Source organism: Protopterus annectens, chromosome 1.part1 (genome assembly GCF_019279795.1).
Source record: "Protopterus annectens isolate FY-2018-M chromosome 1.part1, PAN1.0, whole genome shotgun sequence".
Taxonomy (NCBI): domain Eukaryota; kingdom Metazoa; phylum Chordata; order Ceratodontiformes; family Protopteridae; genus Protopterus; species Protopterus annectens.
In genome coordinates this window covers 856,958,103-856,982,462 of record NC_056726.1, presented here as the reverse complement: position 1 = coordinate 856,982,462, position 24,360 = coordinate 856,958,103, and the positions used below count along the sequence as shown (strand labels likewise).

The following is a 24,360-nucleotide window of genomic DNA, read 5'->3' as shown; positions in this document are numbered from 1 at the left end:
TGTTTCTTTACTAATGCTGCTGAATCTGATGACTCTTACCACCATCATAATCATATACTTAGCCCATCACATCCTATCTTCATGTCATATTATGTGTCATGTAAGCATTATGTAACACTTCTTGACTTAATTCTTTTTTCTAGTTTATAGTTAATTTCATGGTGGTATACCTGTTTTTTTACTTCTTTCTTTTGCTAACTTTGCCTATGCTCTCTGTGTTACTTAATTTCCTATAAAAGTTCCCTCCTCTGCCAGCTTTGCAATTGTTCACTTAGAAGCCATCACTTCAAACTAATTTGTACATCTATGATCAGCGTAGCCTGCCTTTTTCTACTCTTTTGCCCTTCTCTTAACTGTGTTAAAGCCCTACCCTCCTTACTCATGTAGTTTACCTCTTTGTTCTTTGCTATTGTTATTCATACAATCCTCCATTGTTTCTTATGTCATTTTCACATCAGCTTTTCCACTTGCTTAGTCATACTAGCCAAAGAAACCCCTGTTTTCTATACCCAATGCCTTTCATTACACACTATTGTGCCTCATTTCCCAACACATATCACATTGTTTTGCATCATGGATGTTTTGACATTTATCAGTTGGAAAATGTATATCATAGGATCATAGGATCATAAGACGTTACTAGGCCCTGAGGTCCTTACAAGCCTCACCAAGAATTTACCCCATGTTCCAACAAGTCAGCACCCTATGCCACTTGTCTAAGAGGGACACAAGTGGAATCCCAGAGGTGTATTTTCTGTTCCCTATCCAGTTATCCAGGTTGTGCTTAAAAAGCTTTAATGTGGTACTCTGCTTTACGTGAAGAGGGAGTCTATTCCACACAAGTAGGAGTCTCTGGGACACAAAGCTGTCCTGCCATCAAGTCTTATTGATGTCACAGATCAGGTTGAGGTCACATGTGTGGGTTACTTGACTGGAGCATGACTTGCGGATATGCAGCAGTCCCATCAGGCAGGATCTGAGATTGCTTTGTATGCCAAACAGAGGTCACCTCTGAGGAGACTTTAGGAGACTAAGTAGAGGGACAGGGCTTTTAGCCTATCTGTGTTTGGTAGATGTTTGAGGCCCTGGATTCTCCTGTTGAGGAACCTCTGTGGTCTCTCTAGCTGCTGCATGTGCTTTGTGAGCTACCCCAAAACAAAACACGTGCAACACATAGCTCACAAAGCCAGTGTGCCGAACAGTCACAGCCCTTAAGACTAAACAACACACCTGATACACTTGTAATAGGTGACTCTATCATCAGGCACACTGACGTTTGATGTCCCACTCACCAGGCTGAACAAGGAGAGGGTCACGGTGAGCAGCCTGTCGGGCGCCAGGTTCCGCCACATAACACAAGCACTCAGGTCACTCCAAGGCAAGTACAAATATGACTCAGTCATTGTCCATGCTGGTGTCAATGACCTGAGACGTACCTCCCAGGACTACATGAAAAGAGACATAGAGGAGCTCTCTGAGCATGTAGCCCAGGCCGGTATGACCCTGACCTTGAGTAGCATCTTACCCTCACCAAGAATGATGCCACAATATGAAGACAAGATGATCAATTTCAACAATTGGCTTAAGTACTGGTGTTATTCAAAGGGGATCCAATGCCTTTCAGCTTGGGATGATATGCTCGACAAGCCACGATGCTTCGCTAGGGACGGCTTGCACCTGTCACCCCTGGGCTTTCGGATATTGGCAAAGGCTCTTGCTACCCCCATAGTGCCTTTTTTAGGCAAGGCTCAAAAGACAAACCCACCTCCATAGGTATCATAAGGGATAAGAAACTAAGAGTAATGCTACTCAATGCCAGAAGTCTAAACCTCAAGATGCATGCACTCGAAACTCTCCTTAGCATGGAGAACATCGATATCTGTGCAGTAACAGAAACCTGGTTCATGGCTCCCGAGAGCACCCCAGCACTACCAGGTTATACCTCATACCATGCTTTTCAGCCCCAAAACTTGGACCGAACCACAAAAGGAGGGGGAGTATCGATATTTATCAAAGATACCCACACCTCCAGGTTGGTGGCAAAGCATGAAGCATCAGAGACTATCCATGTGCAACTAACAGTGGGTAAAACTGCCTTCCAGTTTATAGCCTGCTACAGACCACCCTTCCCAAACCCAGGAACCCCACTCGGCCTTCCTGAGAACACTGGAAAATATGATGGTCTATCCAAACACCATTATACTGGGCGACTTCAACTACCCAAACATAGACTGGGAGCATTACTCTAGCTCCAACACCCTAGCCCAAAGGTTCCTAGAATTTATAAACTCAAATGCTATGGAACAACTTGTTACCACTCCCACAAGAGGGGAAAACATACTGGACCTGATCATCACCAACATGGGGACTCTATGCTCCAGACCAGAAGTGTATCTCTCACTGGTAAGATCAGACCATAAACTAATCTCACTGGATATTCACATCCCGACCCCACCACCTGCCCAGAATACCACAGTGAAAAACTTCTCTAAAGCAAATTTCACACTCCTCAAAACCGAGGTGGAATCCTTCAAAGCCCCCGGGCCTGTGGAAAATACGGCCCAGACCACAGAATCCTTTATAAATGCATTCTATGAACACCTTCAGGAATGCATGGATCATGCAATCCCAAATAAAACCAAGACCCAATCCTCCAGAGGCAGACGTCCTGTCTGGTGGACCCCAGCCATAAACAAACTATACAATAGAAGGAGGAAGCTACTAAATGATAGAGCAAAATCCCAAAAAGGAAGGCATCATTGATCAGTATTAGCAAAAAACTACGGGCACTCATAAAATTGTCTAAGGCCAGCTTGAGAAAAAATTGCACAGGACACTAAGGATAATCACAAGGCTTTCTTTAGTTATGTTAGGAACCTGGGTGGTAATTCCCAGATATGCTCACAATTAGTCCAAAATGACAAAAAATGCACTGAACCCACAGACATTGCCAACATCCTAGCTGACAGGTTCAGCACAAACTCCCCCCCCCTCCCCACCAAAAGGGCAAATATCTATCCCAGCAGAGTGCTGTGCCCCTGGCATCTCAGATGCTCAGGTAAGAGCCGCCTCTCCAAAGCAAAAACACAGCATCAATGGGACCAGACGGTGTCCCAGGCTGCATCCTACATGAACTCCAAGAAGAGCTAAACCCAAACATAAAACTACTGTTCAATCTCAGCCTTACTACAGGATATGTGCCCAAAGAGTGGAGTACAGCAACAGTGGTCCCTCTCCATAAAGGTGGTGCCTCAACGGATCCTGGAAACTATTGCCCCATAAGCCTGACTAGCTTGGTCTGCAAAGCTATGGAAAGGATCATCATGGACCTCATAAATAAAGATATTGGGGACCTACAGACACTGGATCCTACCCAGTTCGGCTTTGTTAAGGGCAGATCCTGCCTCTTAAACCTGGTTGATTTCTTTGAAACAGTCACCAATGCCATTGACGAGGGGAAGGTGGTCCACACAGCCTACCTGGACCTCGCAAAGCCTTCGATACAATACCCCACTCGGGCATTATAGATAAGCTCACCAGCTTAAATATAAACCCCTATGTCACTAGATGGATTGCAAACTGGCTCAAGGACAGAACCCACATGGTTAGAATTGCTGGAGCCATGTCAGACTCCAAACCAGTTACAAGTGGTGTCCCACAAGGCTCAGTCCTGGGACCTCTCTTGTTCGGTATATATTTCTCGGAGGTACAGGCCAACACGGAAGGACTGTGGCTGACCAAGTTCGCAGATGACTGCAAACTGGGTGCCATAATCGACTCTCCAGCCGACACAAGCATCCTCCAAAAAGGCCTCATAGAAACAGACAATTGGTGCCAGAGCCATGGCCTCAAGCTAAATGCTAAAAAGTGTATAGTCATTCCCTTTGACAAAAACAAAGTGCCCACAAATTACCACATAGGTGGTAATCCATTAAGTACAGAAGAAGTAATTAGGGACCTGGGGACCCAAGTTGATAGCAATCTCTCATTTGACAACCACGTGGCCAAAGTGGTTAGAAAAACATTTTATATAGCCCACCTAATCATGAAGGGATTCATATCTAGATCAGGGGAGGTCATCATGCCTCTTTACTCATCCCTCATCAGGTCCATAATTGAGTACAATGCCCCTTTGGGATGTACCTTACCAGACACCTGCAGCAACTGGAAAGACCCCAAAAGTACCTCACCAAGAGGATCAAAGGGCTCAAACAGATGCCATATGCTGCCCGGTTAAAGAAACTCCAGCTCTACTCAGTGGCATACCACCTGTTCAGAGGCGATCTGTGCCTGACGATAAAGCCATGTCCAACCCGAATTAATGGACATGCTGCACCTCAGAAAATCCAAATCCCATCGAGCTACGCTTAGAGAGACTTGAACCTCAGCACTGAAATAAATAGGACATGCTGGAGGGACAGATTCATAACCCAGAGGCTCCCTTCACTCTGGAATAAAATCCCAGTCCAGGTTAGGCAGAGTCCCTCATTGACTCTCTTCAAGAGGAATCTTGATGAGTGCATGGGAGATCGTAGGTTTACCCCGGGTATCACTTCTGTGTCACTGTTAGACAGAGGCACAGTATACTAACCTCGAAAAAGGGCATAGCAAAATAAATTTAAAATGGGTGGTGAAAGCCAAACACATTCTGGCTAGGCTTATAAATGCCCTAGGGCAGATAGCCTAGTATGAACCTATGAACCTATGAACCTATGCCGAAAGGGGCATTGTACTCAATAATGGGTCTTATATGAGAAGAATACAGGGACGTTATGACCACCTTGTCCCTGGATGAGATACCCTTACAAATGAGGTGGGCCATGTAGAAAACTTTCCATACAATGAAGGAAATATGGTGGTCAAAAGTCAGTTTGCTGTCAACCTGGGTGCCCAAGTCCCTCACAACTGATTGTGTGCTTACTGCCTTATTATCAATGTGATAATTTGTGGGGAAGTCACTCTCCTCAAAAGGGATGATAATGCATTTTTTGGTATTCAGTTTGAGGCCATGTGTCTGGCACCAGTCATTTGTTTGGGTAAGATCCTCTTTGAGGATGTCCACATTACTAGGGGAATTAATGACAGCACCCAGCTTGCAGTCATCTGCAAACTTGGTCAGCCATAGCTTTGGCCTACACCTCTGAGAAGTATATCCCAAACAGCAGAGGCCCCAAGACCGATCCCTGGGGTGCAGCACTTGTTACTGGCCTACTACTTGAGGTGGCTTCCCCTATTTTGACTAGATGGGTTCTATCAGTGAGCCAGCTTGCTACCCATCTGGTAACATATGGATCGATGCCTAGTTGTGAGAGTTTATCGATTATACCTGAGTGGGGAATAGTATTGAAGGCCTTGGCCAGGTCAAGGTAGGCTGTGTGCACTGTCTTCCCCTCGTCTATGGTCTTGGTGACTGTCTCAGAGAAGTCAACCAAATTTAACAGCCATGACCTCCCCTTGACAAAACCAAACTGTGTAGGATCAAGTATCTGGAGGTTGCCAATGTCTTTGTTAATGAGGTCAATGATAATCCGCTCCATGGCCTTGCAGATCAGGCTAGTTAGGCTGATGGGTCTATAATTTCCTAGATTGATGGACGCTCCATCTTTGTTCAAAGGGATGACAGTAACTGTCCTCCACTCAGCTGGGATGAGGCCAATACTCAGCCTTTGGTTGAATAGGGTGCCTAATGATGCTGCAAGTTCCTGCCTGAGTTCATGTAGGATGCAGCCTGGGATATAATTGGGTCCCATGGAGTTTGTATTTTTTGCCTTTGAGAGGCAATGATGACTTGTTCCCTAGAGATAAGGAGGGGGACAGGTACTGGGGATGTCCTGTTTTACTGATGGGGAGACAGAGGAGTGAAGTTTTCACTGACCCTGTCTGCCAGGAGGTTGGCTATATCTACAGGGTTTGTGTATATGGAGTCCTTGACCACCAGTTTTGAGAAGATCTGGGTGCTTCCCTTGAGATTGCAGACATATGTGAAGAAAGTCTTATGATTGTCTATAGTAGATGTTACCAGTTTGGACTCAAAGTTTGCACTGGAGGATTTCACTAGTGCTCTTATTTGCTTGTTCAGGCTAAGGAGAGCTTGCTTTTGATTAGACACCTGCTCCTTCTTGGTCCTGGACAGCAAATTTTCCTTTTATTATAGAGTTTATTTATTGTAGATGTCCACCAGACAGGTTTACTCTTCCTTGAGGAGGAGGATTTCATCCTGTCTGGTATTCCTGATTCCATGCAGCTATATAAATGCTCATATAGTACTTTAGTGTAGGTTTGGACATATATGCCAGTTCCTATGGAGGGAGAAGGGGATGTGAAGCTGTTTATAGCTACCCTCAGGAGGTTGAAATCTGCTTTGGCGAAGTATTTTTGTTGACCCTAGATGGGTGGGGGGGGGGGGGGTTAGGGGAGATGGTGACTTCAAAAGTGATTGCTTTGTGATCCGATCTTACCAGGGATAATGACACTGTAGGGATGCTACAGTGGTTACTCATGTTGGTTAATACCAAGTCTAAGATATCTTTTTCCAATATCACAGCACAGCAAATGGTAAAAGGCCATTTATATCTATAAATAAATATATATATATATATATATATATATATATATATTTAATATATTTATTTATATATATATATATATATATCAATATATTAAATATATATATATATATATATATATATATATATATATATATATATACATATATATATATATATACACACACACACACACACACATATATATATATATGTGTGTGTGTGTGTGTGTGAGTATATATATATATATATATATATATATATATATATATATATATATATATATATATATATATATATGTGTGTGTGTGTGTGTGTGTGTGTGTGTGTGTGTGTGTGTGTGTGTGTGTGTGTGTGTGTGTGTGTGTGTGTGTGTGTGTGTGTGTGTGTGTAGGGAAAACTGGTACTTGTGAACAACAAAGCTGTTGGCTGATAATCTTAAAAAAAAATCAGGAAAAAAGAACCATGTACCCTAGACAAGCTCAGATGACACTTCACAGTACTCAAGAACTTATAACTTGTTTAAAAATAAAGACGTCTTTATTGAAAAACAAATAGATAAGTGCTTTAGCCCTTAAAAAGCTTCATCAGATCTGACTAAGGATTTGTAGGGGATATTAGTTAGGATGCTACTTTTCTTACTGACAGCCTTTATCCATAAGGGACGTGAGGGCCAGACTGACAGAAAGTTCATGATTTCCTATCCAGTCATCAAGGTTTAATTTAATAGGGTTAGGAATGAACTCTGTTTTACCTGGATGGGAAGCCTATTCCATAATATGGAGATCCTCTCGGACACATATCTGTCTCTCCAACAAGTTCTGTTTATGGCTGAAGTGAAGTTCAGATCCCTGGATCGAGAGTTTCTGGTGCTCTTTGTTTTGTGCAACAGATCCATCAGGGCTGGTTTTGAGGAACCCCTTTAAGCCAGGCTAAGATCCCCTCTCAACAGTCTGTAGGAAACTTTAGTTGATCAGAGTGGGGCAGAATTTTTATCCTCAGAATTCTCCTGGTGAGAAATTTTTGTGGGCATTCCAACCATTGCAAGTGTTTGGTTAGATGCATGGCAAGGGTATCGTTGTATTTGATAGCAGGTCTAATAAGGACTGAGTAGAGTGGTACAATAACTTCCTTGAACCTGGATGCTAAACCCTTACCTATAAGATGGGTGACATAGAATGACTTTCTTCTTATCTTACCTACATGCTGGTCAAAGGCCTGATTAATATTTATATATGTTCCCAAATCCCTTACTACTGGGTTGACTGTTAGGGGCATTTTAAAGATGGCATAATTAACCTGGGTTGACAAATCACATCAGTATTACTGATGTATTTCATAAATACAGGTCACAAGCCTTAATGGAACTAAGCAGGCTCAAATATAATTTAAAATAATATATAATTTATGTGTAAGAAAATGCTGCATCAATTTTGCGAGTACAAATTTAAATTCCTGGCTATTGTTTACAATTCTGTATCTGTTTTGCAGTTTTCCTTTTGGATACTTTCAAATATCCAAAGGTTAATCTTCACAATTACTAATTTTGAGCAAATATATTTTAGGGTCACATTTAGTTTTATACAGGGTAGTTTTTTTGTTGCTGCTGTTTGGGGAGTGTGTGTAAGTTTGTGTGTGTGCATTATGGCGTGTAATTTGCCACATGCACATCAGCAAGAAATTTGTTCTGTAGAACAGTATGAAATATATAAACCATTTAAATGGCCTGTAAACAGATAAAGACAATAGAAAAAAGCTTTGATGTGTGCAACAGATCAGCTTCCCAGCAAGTAGCACTGTCTCATTCACAGTACTGCGGCAATTAGCATGGCAGGTTTATTGCTTTCCATTGGTGCACTCAGCAATAAAGCTGTCATGTTGATTGATGCGGCACTGTTTTAGGCTTCCAGTTCCAAATTCTTTGCTACTTCCTACTAGTGTTTTTAAACAGAACAACTCAATTTACAATGTATAATTTATTTGTGTCTTTAATTGTAGCATACTTGTGTTATGTTTAGGTGGTTCCTTAAAATAGCTATTCATTTTCAGATGTTTATTATATATTTACTTTTAAGCCAATTAATACCCATGGTTACAAACTGGAAATATAGTTGGAGAAGGAAAGATACACTAAGTCTGTATATGCTGTTATGCAAATAAAATAAAGCTAAGTGACTTAGCAGTAATTTGAAAATCAAGGTTTTATGATAAGATGCAGGTAGAATATTGCAATAAATCTATGAATGTGTTAATCAGTTTGCTGCATATAAAAGCATAAATCGTGTTTTGTGTGTGTGTGTGTGTGTGTGTGTGTGTGTGTTTGTGTGTAGGTTTGCATGTGCATGTGTGGGTGAGTGAGAGTATGTGTGAGGGTGTGTGTAGGTATGTATTTGTATGCTTGTGTGTCTGTATATGTGTATATATGTGCACTGCTCATTGAAGTGACACCATATTGTGTTCCATTCTTCAACAGTGAAGCTACTATAACAATTTAAAGAGTATAGTGATAATGTTCTTACAGCAGCAAGTTTATAAACAATATTGGAACTGTACTACATGTTAAATATAGTCATTCTAAAAGGTTTTTACAAGTAATAAACATGCATTGTAATCTACCACAGCTTCTTTGAGTGCTTTAACAGCTAAGAGATCAGCATGTCTGGATACATGTTTTTCTCTCAGTATTTTTTGAAATGATTTAAATGCTAGCATCCATTCACTCATCACTCTTCTTGTCAAATCCAGAATAAGAAGTGAATTCTGCTAAAGAACGCTCATCAGAACAAAAACAATGTAAATATTGGAAGAGTGTTGCACCACAAGTATTCGTATTTCATCTGAGTATTTAAAACTTGCTAAACAACCAAAATGGTGAAAAGACCGCTTCAAAACAACAGCTTCAATAACAGGCTTTTACCATGTTGAATCCACAATATATGAAATACAGAGTTTTGCTGTGGTAAAAGTCAAGTGGCGTTGCAATTCCACAGCTTTAAAACATATGGATGTCATAAAAACAGAAAAAAACGAACATAAAAGTGAAGAACCCTTCTGATGTAAACAATGGACAAGCGCTTTCAGCTTTTTCAAGCCTTCTTCAGATCCAAGTAGGTAAGCTGGGTTCAGTGTTTAAAAGTTGGTATTATCCAATGAAACACCTCAGTGAATGATGAATGTTAACCAATCAAGTTAGTCCATTGGTACACACCTCCATAGCTTGAAGTTAAAACTCTTTATTTAAAACTCTTTGTTTAAAACAACATGACAGTTTGACGTTTCTAAGATAGACTCAGACATATTTTCAGAAGGAATATTAGTAAAATCTATTCAGTAGGTTCTAGTTAAAAGAACAAGCTCTGCATAAAAGCCAAGATTTGAGAGAAAAAGGTGAAAAATAAAAATAAAAATAAAGATGGTCATTTAGGGTGCTTCTTTTTATTTCATTTCAACAGTTTCTTTGGGAATTCAGAGCCTATGTCAGTATGCCTAAGGTTTTTGACAATGAAAACAGGTAATAAGTGAGCATAGCTCATTGCTCGTCTATTTTTAAGAAAAGGTTTTAAGGGAACACAGCCATTAAGGCCAGGGGGGTTATCTGCCTTCAGCCACATTATCCATTTTGCTTCCTCTCTCTCAGTCATATTGGTCAGGTCTCCTTCTCTGGAAGTAAAATGTATCTTTGAAATGACCATGAAAATAAAGCTATGTCCCTCATGCTCACGTAAATGAAGGAAAAGAGAATTTGTTTCCTTTCTGTTACGTATATCAGATTGATGTTTGATAATTCTTTCCTTTAGATTCATATTAGTTTTTCCAACATAAAATGCTGTGCAGGAAGTGCAGGTAGCTATGTAAACAATATTGCTGGTTAGGCAATTAGCTAATCCATGAAAAACAAATGTCTGTTTATTAACCGGATGCTTAAATGTGTTGCTACAATTGATTACATTGCAGACCTTGCAGAAGCCACATTTCTTTGTTCCTGATGAATTCTTATGTACGTAGTTGTTACATATCCCATCATTTGAGCATAAAATCCTTTTGAGATTCTTTTTATTTTTGAAAAGGAAACTTGGGTTATCTCCAACAATCTCTTTTAACTTTTTATCTGAAGTTAGAATCGGCCAGAACTTTCTGATCACCTGGCATACGTTATCATGGTCCATAGTGCAACTCAAATTGACCCATAAGTTAGATGTTCTTTTAGGTATAGCTAGGGATGGTGTACTTTCACCTTCTCTGACCTTAGAAGAATAAAAAGGTTTGCCTTTTCCATTACGTATGTCATTAATTCTGGTCTTGTTTAGTTCTAAACTTCTCTTTCCATATCCTCGTTGGCTGAAATGATTAATAAGCCTCTCTTCTTCCTGGAGAAAGGTTTCTTCTTTTGTATATAGCTTTGAAATCCTCGCAATTTGATTTTCAACAATGTTAGAGAAAATATGCCTGGGATGCATACTGGAAAAATGGAGCATGTAGTTTCGCCACATATCTTTCCTATAGAGGCAAGTGTCTATTCCCTTCCCCGGATCAAGAGATAATCTCACATCCAGAAAGTCAATCATCTCTCTAGATGTTTTTACATCAAATTTCAGGAAAATAGTGGTCTGTGACAGGAAGTTAACAAAGCTTCTTAAAGTTTCTTCTTTGCCCTTCCATACAATGAAGGTGTCATCCACAAACCGATTGTACAGAATTATCTGGTCATTCCAAATGTTATTAGCATCCTTGGACCAAGCTCTCTCCCAGTTGGCTAAAACAAAGTTTGCATAACTATTGGCACAGGGCATGCCCATGGCAACCCCCCATCTCTGCCAATAGTAGCTGTTGTCATAGATAAACACATTGTACTCCAACACGATTTCCAAAAGATCACATATCAAACGTGATTCTACCTTCTCTTCAGTTAGAAATTCTCTTACTGCTTCAATGCCATAATTATTTGGTATGGAAGTGAATAAACTATTCACATCAAGGGTTACTAATAGCAGACTCTCAAGATCATCACGATGTTCTAGAGCTATATACAGATGTTGTAGAAACTCAGCTGTATCTTTAATCACAGTGGAGGCCCTAGGTAGCATCTTTTTTAGTTCTTGTTCAATAAACATAGAAATAGATTTCATCAACCATCCTCTACCAGCCACAATTGGTCTTAAAGGTGGGTGTTTAAGATCTTTATGAATTTGTGGTAATCCACTGATAGTTGATACGGTGGGGTGCTCAGTGATGAAAAGATCATGCAAATACTCATTAATCTCTCTTTGCAATAGCATGTCATAAAGAACCTGCTGGATCTTCCGTTTCATAATATTTAGTTCATTCTTACTAATCAAGGAATAGGTCTTTTGATCACTTAATAATTCTTTCATCCATTGGACATACATCATTGCATCCATTACCACTATAGCTCCTTCTTTATCAGCAGGTTTAACCACAATATCATTCCTTTCTTTAAGCTATTTAAGTGCCTGATTTTCTTTTTTGGTTAGATTGAAAAACTGTTTCCCTTTTTGAGACATTCTTGTTCTCATTAACTCCTCTTCACAGGCATGAATAAAAGAATCCACGGCTGGGTGGTTGAGGGGAACAAATGTGCTCAGTTTCTTCAGCATAATATTACTTTTAATGGGGCATTTATCATTTCCATCCCCAAAAATATACTTCAAAGTAAGATTCCTTCCAAACATTCTAAGATCCGGTGCAAATTCATCATGTGTAGATTTGGTTGCAGGAATAAAGCTAAGACCTTTCTCTAATAGATCCATCTGAGAGTGAGTGAGATGAATGTTCAAAATATTAACCAGTAAAGAGTTTATTGTGTTACTTTCCTTTTCTTTATTTCTCTGCTTACAGATCTCCCTGTTCGAGAGACTTTGTTCATCATTAAAAAAAAAGGGAGCTGCTCTGTGATTGTAACATGTTGTGCTCATCTCTTAGGTATTGTTCCTAGTGGATGGCCATTGAAACCAGTACTATTAAAAGGACTGGTATTATTGACATTAATAATTGCATCTGAGTCATGTTCTTGTTCGATAACACAAGCATTTTCATTAGTGATAATACTCCCATTCGGGACTGTTCTGACTATAGGCTCTTGTTTGTCCATGTGATGGACTTGTGCACTAACCAAAAGATCTCGAGATCTATGATTATTATTATTGGTGTGCAGAGTTGTACCTCTCTGCTCAGGATTTCTATCTTCTTTCTATGGATACTCATTGAAGTTTCTGACTTTAGGCCATTCAAATAAATGGCCTTTCTGTATATCATTAAAATCTCTCATTAATTTCTGACTTTTAATGCCTTTTAGCTTAACTTCATATGCTGTTAGCTTATCCTGCAAATTCTCCAATTTCATGAAGTTATTATCAGACAAATTCATACTTTCAAATTCTTTTTGTTTCTCTTCTATCAAGGTGCTCATTTCTTCTTCTTGAGGCTTGAAGAAGTCAACCAGCAGTTTCATATAACTGAAGCTTGTCTGTATATTAATTGCTTGCCATTTGGCCAAAGGCTCAGGGTAGGTATTTCCATAACTGGGCATACATCTAACCCTGAGACCTCTAGGAATAACCTGATAATGTAGGCAGGCTTCCATATGGAAACGTTGCCATTGTAATCTCTTTAGCTTAAAGGCCACATTTTCAATTGTTTTAAAAATAGACACAAAGTTTAGGTCAACCTTTTCAGTTTCCACAACTGAAAACTCAGTTGTTGCAAGATTCAACTGAATCAGCGGATTAATCATGCCAGACATAAAGCCTGTCGCTAACTTCTCTCTTTCCATGTCAATTAAGTCTAGAGACATTGCGCGAAAAGTTAGTGAAAAAGTAGTGACTCAATACAAACTGCTGTTACAAACTGTGTGCGGTATACACAGCAAACAAAAGTCAAATCCAGAAAAAGAAGTGAATTCCGCTAAAGAATGCTCAGCAGAAAAAAAACAATGTAAATATTGGAAGAGCGTTGCACCACAAGTATTGGTATTTCATCTGAGTATTCAAAACTTGCTAAATAACCAAAATGGCAAAAAGACAGCTTCAAAACAACAGCTTCAATAACAGGCTTTTACCATGTTGAATCCACAATATATGAAATATAGAGCTTTGCTGTTGTAAAAGTCAAGTGGCGTTGTAATTCCACAGCCTTAAAACATATGGATGTCATAAAAACAGAAAAAACAAACATAAAAGTGAAGGACCCTTCTGATGTAAACAATGGAGAAGCTCTTTCAGCTTTTTCAAGCCTTCTTCAAATCCAAGTAGGTAAGCTGGGTTCAGTGTTTAAAAGTTGGTATCATCCAATGAAACAACCTCAGTGAATGATGAATGTTAACCAATCAAGTTAGTCCACTGGTACACACCTCCATAGCTTGAAGTTAAAACTCTTTATTTAAAACTCTTTGTTTAAAACATCATGGCAGTTTGATGTTTCTAAGACAGACTCAGACATATTTTCAGAAGGAATATTAGTAAAATCTTTTCAGTAGATTCGAGTTAAAAGAACAAGCTCTGCATAAAAGCCAAGATTTGAGAGAAAAAGGTGAAAAATAAAAATAAAGATGGTCATTTAGGGCGCTTCTTTTTATTTCCATTGGTGCACTCAGCAATAAAGCTGTCATGTTGATTGATGCGGCACTGTTTTAGGCTTCCAGTTCCAAATTCTTTGCTACTTCCTATTAGTGTTTTTAAATAGAACAACTCCATTTACAATGTATAATTTATTTGTGTCTTTCATTGTAGCATACTTGTGTCATGTTTAGGTGGTTCCTTAAAACAGCTATTCATTTTCAGATGTTTATTATATATTTACGTTTAAGCCAATTAATGCCCATGGTTACAAACTGGAAATATAGTTGGAGAAGGAAAAATACACTAAGTCTGAATATGCTGTTATGCGAATAAAACAAAGCTAAGTGACTTAGTAATTTGAAAATGGTTTTATGATAAGATGCAGGTAGAATATTGCAATAAATCTATGAATGTGTTAATCAATTTGCTGCATGTAAAAGCATAAATCGTGTGTGTGTGTGTGTGTGTGTGTGTGTGTGTGTGTGTGTGTGTGTGTGTGTGTGTGTCTAGGTTTGCATGTGCATGTGTGGGTGAGTGAGAGTATGTGTGAGGGTGTGTGTAGGTATGTATTTGTATGCTTGTGTGTCTGTATATGTGTATATGTGTGTACTGATCATTGAAGTGACACACCATATTGTGTTCCATTCTTCAACAGTGAAGCTACTATAACAATTTAAAGAGTATAGTGATACTGTTCTTACAGCAGCAAGTTTATAAACAATATTGGAACTGCACTACATGTTAAATATAGTCATTCTAAAAGGTTTTTACAAGTATTAAACATGCATTGTAATCTACCACAGCTTCTTTGAGTGCTTTAACAGCTAAGAGATCAGAATGTCTGGATACATGTTTTTACTCTCAGTATTTGTTGAAATGATTTAAATGCTAGCATCCATTCACTCATCACATATATATGTGTGTAAATGAGAGGGAGGATAGAGGAATGGTGAGGATGCAAGGAGTAGAGGTGGCGAAGGTGGATGAGTTCCTGTAAGAGTGAAAGGGAAGGTCTACAAGAGGGTAGTGAGACCAGCTATGTTATATGGGTTGGAGACAGTGGCATTGATAAAAAGGCAGGAGTCTGAGCTGTATGTGGCAGAGTTAAAGATGTTAAGATTTGCACTGGGTGTGACGAGGGTGGACAGGATTAGGAATAAGTATATTAGAGGGTCAGCCCAGGTTGGAAGGTTTGTAGACAAAGCCAGAGAGGCAAGATTACATTGCTTTGGACATGTGCTGAGGAGGGATGCAGAGTATATTGGGAAAAAGATGCTAAGGATGAAGCTGCCAGGTAACAGGAAAAGAGGAAGGCCTAAGATAAGGTTTATGGATGTGGTGAGAGAGGACATGCAGGTGGTTGGTGTGACAGAGCAAGATGCAGAGGACAGGAAGAAATGGAAACAGGTGATCCACTGTGGCGACCCCTAACAGAGATAGCCAAAAGAAGAAGGTGATGATGATGATGATGATCCATTCACTCATCACTCTTCTTGTCATTCCTACAGGTTATTCTGTGGCCAGTTACAGAACATGTCTTGAAGAGGTAGTTGCTGATATTCTAGTGAGCTCACTGTGGCTCACTTTCTGCATCACAGCTTTATGGTCTGTAGCCAAGTTCTAACTGCTAACTGTTTGGAAGTTTCATGTTAGCTCCACACCTACGGGCTTTTCCTCTGTTCACTTCAGTTTCCTACCACCTCAGAAAAACCTGCTGGCCAGTTTGCTAAATTGTCCATATGCATTGTATTTACCCTTACCATTTTGGCCTATGGCATGGCAAAAAGGTTCTATGGAGAGTTCAGTTACCCTGTCACCAAAGGGTTAATGAATGAATGAATTACTTTAATGCATACATATACTTTAACCTCCCCCTCATGTATTGTGTTAGTATGATTTTCTATATGAATCACATTAACTTGTAAACTATATGAATCATATCATATCTGGTTTATGTAACACATGCAAAGCTCATAAGAAGGTACTTGAAGGCAGGTATGGTGTATTAGAGAAGTTGTTGTTAATGAATCTGCCCAAGTAAGATCTAGTTAGCAGACTGTCCTCTGTGTTTATATGGAAATGAAAAGATAGTATTATGTGTGGAAATATGACATTTTCATTTGCTGAATTAGCAGCCCTTGGTCAACTGGTGCCCTAGGCAAAAGGGCTCCATGGCGGCCCCACCACATTACCTGGTGCCCCCATCCTGGTCTACCTATACCAAATACATACTGGAAAAGCGCCCCTGCTAGACCGGCGCCCTAGGCGGCCGCCTTGTTGGCCTATGCCTAAGGCCGGCTATCTTTTTTGAATGCTCAGTGCAATCCTGGTACTCTTGTTATGAGACACTGCATACTCAGCAGATTATATACACCTGAAACAAAAACTTGCCTTTTGCTTGTTGTAAACACCTATAATAAGAAGCATATTTGTTTATTATCTGCTGTACTCTCCCATGTTTTTTGGTGGACAGGAAAGACTGAGAAGCCACCCTTTTGTTACAGCACTGTAACTGCATGAGAAGGAAATGAATAAAAAAAAGCAAATCTTTCTCCTACATTGTCTATTCAAATGAAGGTTTACAGCATAGATCTCCATCTTCTGCCTAATGCTGTGGCACATGCTGTATGGCAATTGATTTTAAAATATCATGACTGCAACTGCATAGGATATTGCATATATGCAACCTGAAGAATCTTTTAACAATTCTGGAGTTCTTGGATAGCTGTTATACAATGCTACTGAATTATTTTGCTACTGTAAAAGCCAATAATGCCAGAACCATCATGTATAGTTTTACTGCCTGCAGTAATTAAAATTTGCTATAGTTTAGAATTAATTTCACACACTACTTGCTTACCAGGCTGATGTGTTTTCTTTGAACACTGCTGTGGTTTACATCTGAAATTTTATTTTTCAGAAATTACCATTGTGTATGATACTTGGCAGATACTTGCAAAGAATTCAACTCAAGAAATTAACTGTGAGGAAAATTTGCTTACATTTGCGAATATGTGCCCAAGTCTGTGGCATCGAAAGTTATAGCCCTAGCAACAACACAGATGACCAAAGCTAGAATGATCATCCAGTGTATGGTGGAAAGCAGTGACCTACACCAGCACACTCATACTGGGAGAAAGAGAGGTGGCACCACCATACAAGCAGAATCTTGCAAGGTACCAAAATGGCCAGGACTGGGCATGTGGTATTGATGATCCCAAGCTGGTAATAGTGGCTGCCATTAGTGGGTGTGTGGAAAAAAGAATATGCTAAGGATGGTATTGTACACCCTGCAGTGATGCAGGTTCTCACATCAGCCGCCAGCACCGATGTTTTGGCTTCAGTGGGAATGTTATGTTATGTCTAAGATACCAGTAGTGGCACAAACCACCTGCAAATTTAGGGCACTGGTTTGTTAAAAATGTATAAAGCGATTACATATAGGGTAATTTTCCATTATTTTTAGGGTACAAGTGCTCATACAAGGTACTTATAATTGTGAGGACTGATATATGCATACACACACACACACACACATAAATATATATATATATATATATATATATATATATATATATATATATATATATATATATAGATAGATAGATAGATATTCTATATATGTATATATAGATAATCATATAATTATATTTACTGTTGCTGTACATTGGTTATTTACTTACCTGCTTGTGTTATACCCTGTTAGAGGAAACCAAAAAATAAAAGCATTTTTGGTGCTTATTCTTATGTGAAAGACTGCAGCAGTAGTAGTAGTTAAGGGTGTGTGATCCACAGAGAAAAAGTGTTTTCAGAAAAACATTTTCACTGAAATGGCATTCCAGTGAAATGCTGTCAATGAAATGACCTGCTCCCTTTGAATACCTGTCTTTCTGTAATAGTGATTTGTTTAACATAAGGAAGATGTTGTATTATTTTAGTTATACAACACAAGACCATATTTTTGCAGCCTAAATAGAAAAGATAATAATATCTTAATCCAGCTTTTGAATACTGCAGTAAGCACCATTATTTTGAGTGCAGAATTCTAGAAATGAAGAAAGAGATTCATGCATCCCATTGCACATTTCATAGTGTTTGCTGCCTGTGCAATAATTGCATTAGTAGGTCACCCTGACTGCAATGTGGCACCTTCTACTATAAGTTCCACTCGGCTTTGCCAGTTGGAATCTATAGCAAAGCTTACACAGGTTCATAGATTCATATGTGTATACCAGTGGTCATTAGGGTCATTAGCCTAGTATACGCATAGGTTCATATGTGTATAATAGGCTAATGGCCACTAGGGCCTTATAAGCCTAGCCATGCAGACCACTAGGGCCATTATAAGCCTAGCCATGCAATCCAAATATGACCCACAAATTTGATTTATATATGGATTTACTAACTGCCTCTGTCCATCAGAGACATACGAGCCAGAAAAGGGGTGAATTTCCAGTTACCCATCCATTGGTCCAAATTGACCTTAAATAAGGATAGGAAAGAATTCTGCTTCACACAGTTAGGAAGCCTGTTCCAGACAATGGGAATTCTCTGAGAAACATATCTGTCCCTCCAAATTGTCTTATTTATGTCGCAGGCAACATTTAATTATTTTAATGGAGTAGTTCTGATGCCGTTTATTTTACAGATGTGCAAAACATTCATCAAATTGGTGTCCAGTGATGCCTTGCATGCCAGGCAAAGATCCCCTCTCCAAAGTCTGTAATGTACTGAGTAAAGATACAGGGCTTTGAGTCAATCACCATAGAACATTGTGTTTACCCCGGTTTACCATTAGAATGTTGGCGTACCATTGTAAGGCTATGAAGTATTCGAACTACAGATGTTCAAATACTTCCTATGTGTGCAGCTTAAATGAACAAACGTTATATTTGCAAATGGACAGTGCATTCGCAATTATGAACATTCAAAGGGATTGCGGTACAGTGCAGTTAGGAAAATACATCCCTTCCCTCACTGCAGTGCGATCTTAGAGTTAGAATATATAGTTAGGTGGTTGTGGGGGGTGCCTCCCACAGGGGGGCTTGGCCCCCTGCATAAACTGGATGTCAGGTGTGCTAATTAGGGAGAAGTGGCAAGGGTGGCATTACTGTTAAGTGCCAAAAATGTTGTGTCTGACATTTTCGGCATTGACAGCTGATTTTCGAGATTAGGAGGGTTAAGTTATGTGAACTTTCGGCAAATTAGTTCGCTGTTAAGTACCTTTTTTTGTGACTTTCGAGATTTCAATAGTAAACCATTTACTCCCTGTACTTTTTTTGTAAGGAACCTTTGTGGACATTCCAGTTGCTGCATGTGTCTGGTCAGGTACATACCAAAGGGGGAATTGTGCTCTATGATGGTTCTGATGATGGCTGAGTAAAGTGGTAAGATGAGCTGTCTGGAACTACATGCCAGGTCTATATCACTTTGTCTGCTTAAATCTTTCAGGTAGGTTTTTTCTTTGGTTTATTTATTTTTTTATTCTATTTTCAAACTTTTAAAAGTTAGATTATATGGTGTGAAACATATGATGTTCGAACTTTTAAAAGTTTGATTATGTAATATAGATGCCTAGTGAATCAACTTTTAAAGGTTTTTTATTGATAACATAGTTATCCGGGGTGGCAGACTTCCCAAAAGCTAATGTAATGCATTTCTTGGTACAAGGTTTTAGCCATGGTTTTGGCAAGTGTCTGTCTGTCTGCATTAGACCTTCCTGAAGGGTGTTCTTATGGAGGCATTCAGTGACTGTTCCTAGTTTGCAGTCATCTGTGAACTTTGTTAGCCAGAGGCATTTTTTCCATTGGCTGTGACATCTAAGATGGAGATGTCAAAGAGTGCAGGCCTAGCACAGAGCCCTGGAGGACTCCACTGGTAAATGGCCTCTTTGAGAATATGGTCTCACCAATTCTAACCTCCTCAGTCCTATCAGTGACCCAGAGAACTCTCCAGCATTTTATAAAGGGTAGTTTATACCTAGTTCCATAAGTTTGTTAACAATGTCCTAGTGGGGTATTGTATCAAATGCTTTAGCCAGATCTAGTTAGGCAGTAAGCACTGTTTTCCCTTCATCCACTGGCTTAGTGCCTTTTTCAAAGAAATCCCCCAGCTTCAGCAAGCAAAGCCAAACTGTGATGGATAATGGAGGCCACATATATCCTTGTTGAAAATTTCCATGATAATTCTTTCCATGGCTTTGCAAATAAGACTAATGAGACTAATGGGTCTGTAGTTTCCAGTTTCTATTGAAGGTCCTCTCTTATGAAGGCAGATGACATAGCAATCCTCCATTCAAATAGTATAAAGCAGGTTTTAAGACTATAGTTAAATATTGGCTCAAGGGGTCATATTCAGGAAGCATCTTGGGATGTTCTCAGGGCACACTGAAGTCATGTTCTTGGGTTTAGTGAGTTCAGCCAGTATATGCTGCATAGTCTCGGTTGGAGGAGCTAAGTCTAAGGATATTATTGGGGGATGGTTAGGGGTGATAGGGCGGTAAAGTTGGAAATAAGTTTTTTTCCTTTAACAGGTTCTTTATATCACCAAGCACAGTGAATGTGGCACAATCAACCACCAGTTGAGCATATTGCTGTATGCTGCCCTTGAGGTTTCTGATATAGATGTAAAAGGCATTATGATTATCTTAACCTCAAAGCTGGCTTTGTTTGACCTAATTATCCCTCTTATTTGCCTGTTTACTTTGATGAGAGAGTTTTCATCTTCGTGGGAATTAACCTTCCTGACTTTTTGACATATTTTCTTTTTCCTGTTTCTGTATATCCTGCTTAACTTCGAATGTCACCAGGGCACTTTCTTTTTGGGACTAGTCCTGGGATTAATTCTGGTAGGTACAGTAGTCCGCCATTCATATGGTTGTACAGAGTTTCTGAGGGCAATTTAGCATATGCTGCTGTGTTCTTGGGGCTTGTACGGGCATTGAATTTTGACGAACCATCACTTTTTTTAATTTTGATTTTGATTTCAAAGCGAAAGCTTTATTGTCAGACCTTACCAAGGAGGACGAGACATTGGGGGTTGCAGCATTCTATCATACTTATGAGCAGGATGTCCAGTACTCTGGAGTACCTCTAATCAGCGTATTCACTATTTGGTCAAAGGTGTTTGCATTTTCAAAGTTCTGGAATGTCTCTGCTTGTAGATTCAAGGTTGTGTATGATTCCCAGTCTATAGATGGGTTATTAAGTCTCCTGTAAGTACAGTTGTCAGTAAACATGAGAGAATTGCTACATTGACTCAAGATGCCCATGTCCACCAAGCTGGGTATAGAGACATTAGAAAATTACATATCTATGCTGTCCAGTCCTTTGATTTGTGAGCTACATGGGGGTGCTATATTAGTTAGAAGGCTATTAAGAGTGCATACTAGTAAGGGTGCTTTATTGAGACAGATTATGTTAAACAATAATAAATTCTACTAGTGTTAATGTTTACACAATACCGAATTCTATTAAACCTGTAGGTATTGCCACCCAACATCCAACTAGCTACTCTAAGGTTATCGCGCACAAGGTATTTGTGTTATATTGCTGCTTTATAGGATACAGTTTTATGGAGCATCCTGCAGGGAAACTTTGTTTTTAGGTGTTTGCTACTGTACAGGGCACTGATAACCAATACAAATGCACAGAATTTTTAGTAGTGTGGAAAAGACAGAAAACTAACAAGCCCTCTAGCCAATAAAATGACTTTTGCATAGTTCTCACCTCAGATACACAAGACAAACACCTCCTGCCACAAGATGAATAAACCCAGTGCTTCTAATGAAAAAGGAAGCAATAGAGACCTACAAGTGCAATGCTGCCACAAAACACTTAAACACTTAATTGGAAACACCTTGCTTAAAGCAATTTCAAGACAGTCTTACAGCAGTAAAAATGAGAGAAAGAACAATATGTTTTGCAAAAAATTCAGTGAAATACACAGATAAAAACAAGAAACGGTAGCGATGGTTAAAAGTAACTTCTGTGCAATTTAGCAGTCAAAGGTGCTTAACATTGCCTGGATGGCAATGGATACAAGCAAAACATTTCTGGAATGCTGGATACGACTCCAAGCTTTGCTGAATTCTCAGAAAATGAGCAGGAGACAATAATTAGTAAAGGAGATATACTCAAGAACAGTACTGGTTTTCTGGGTGGGCACTCAGTATCATGAAAGCATGGAAAACAATGAGTGGAAAGAGCATGTAAATAGCTTATACAACAGTCAGTAGGAATGAAAGAGGGGCGAGAGAAGACTTTGGAAATCAGATTATCACAAGGGTTGGAGGCCAGAGATACAGCATTATAAAAACAACAACAGCAAAACGGTGGGAAGGTTAGGAAAAATTTAATGGAACAATCAAGCTAGCTATAGAGGCATTCAATCAAATAAAGGCAATATTGGAGCTCTTTCAGAAACTTTACCTTAATGTGTTAGTGGGGGATGGAGCTGACACAGAATGCAATGATGAATGTAATATAAATGCACAGATACACAAACAGGAACAGAGACATTTTTTCTCTTACTATTAAACTTCCAGTAAAGTTTTAAGGCACCGGACAATGCAGAAATTTAATATGGAAAATGGAGTAATAAACATCTAAGGCACAGATCTGGCAGTAGCAGTACACAGTTCTGACACTACTGTGAATTAAACTAGAATAATTTGGCTTAGCAGAGTTAAAAATACAAATGAATAGTTTTTACAAATAATTCTACTTGTGGAAATAAAAATGCAGCGTAATGCAAACATGCAATCTTTCCACAATTGCTAATTAAAATACAAGACTAAGGTCCCAGAACAAACTAAAAAATGCGACAGGGAAGAGAAAAGTACAAAGTAATCACCACACGTCAATATAAGTGCAACTTAAATATTTAAGCAGAATTGAAGTAATTAAAATAATGCGTCTTTCTTTTTTAATGAAAAGCTAGTTATTCACAGTTCCACGCCTGTTCAAGTCTTGTATAAAAGACATGCACGAATACTGGGCAAGCAGAGAGCACTCCCCAGTTAATTCCTGTTAATATTGTTATATGGAATATTCACCTAGTTCCCTAGGATAGCAAAAGTATTATTTATTACCTATTTTTCTAAATACCAGATTCAAAGATTAAATTATTATTGCTCTTTGTCTAGGACATGCACTTGTATGTATGTATACAATGCTCATTGTTTATCTTTTCCTCTTTACTTCCTGATATGTAGATGCTCATAGCGTAAGGCCTCTTCCCACCTATCTAGTGAGGCATAATATTCCTTGTCCAAATACAATACATCATTTTGATTGTGTATTGAAACTTTGTCTTGTAGTGCTCCATCACGGATCTTATACAGTGACATAGTACTCACTGTCCAAGGTAACCTTTGCACCTCCAGTACAGTGAAATGTGTTGTCCATTTCCTTCAACATTGTTCCCATATCCCATATAATGCCATAACATATGCACAATTGTTAGGAAACCTCTATATCTTTAAGCATAGAACATAAAACTTGAAGATGCCCACCCCACTTCCCATTGCATGTACAGGTAATGCCACACTGAATTGTTTTTATACTCTTTTGTTAAACATGCTAGTCTAAAGTTCCTTAAGGGAGTGAAGGGCTGGATTCCACATTTTTCATAAAGGCCATTGTAGACGTCTTCTATTTCTCAGCACCAATACTTCAAAAACTAATATCCAGCTACTGGCATACTTGTATGCCAAACAAACACCATTGATATTTTAATGCCATACGTTAAGAGACTATATGTTATGCAGAGGAGAGGTAATGAGATTCAGAAACATGCTGCATTAATGATTTCCATACAGTTAGGAACCCACAACATAGCAAAATAAGTTTCCTAATGTGAATTGTTCTCACTGTGCCACCTGTATTCTGGGCATGGCAGAGCATGCATGGTAAGTAAAACTGTGTCATTAATGCATTGTAATTGACAGTTATACAGGAAAAAGCATGCTGGGGCACTGCACTGCATGGTTGCACAGTGACCTTTTAAAAGAAAAGTGGTTTGGGTCATCCATATGGTAAAATGTGGGATAACTCCAAAAACGCACTTTTGTGCATGTACATGGCTCTGCCTATCCCTAACTTTCATCACTGTTGTTTCAGTACATCCATACTTGTATTTTGGAACAGGTACTGCAGACATTTTGGCTATACACCAGATATTTCTCCAATGACATGTCTGACCTACTGGTATAGCTGTTACTATGATGAAGATAATAGAAT

At 39.1% G+C, this 24,360-nt stretch overlaps 1 protein-coding gene across 16 annotated transcripts in view; it reads left to right on the top strand.

The window, feature by feature from the left end:
• The window catches only part of LOC122807764 (CUGBP Elav-like family member 4), a 2,333,978-nt gene that overhangs the window by 2,034,863 nt on the left and 274,755 nt on the right, over positions 1-24,360 (top strand). The gene's annotated exons all lie outside the window — the stretch shown is intronic.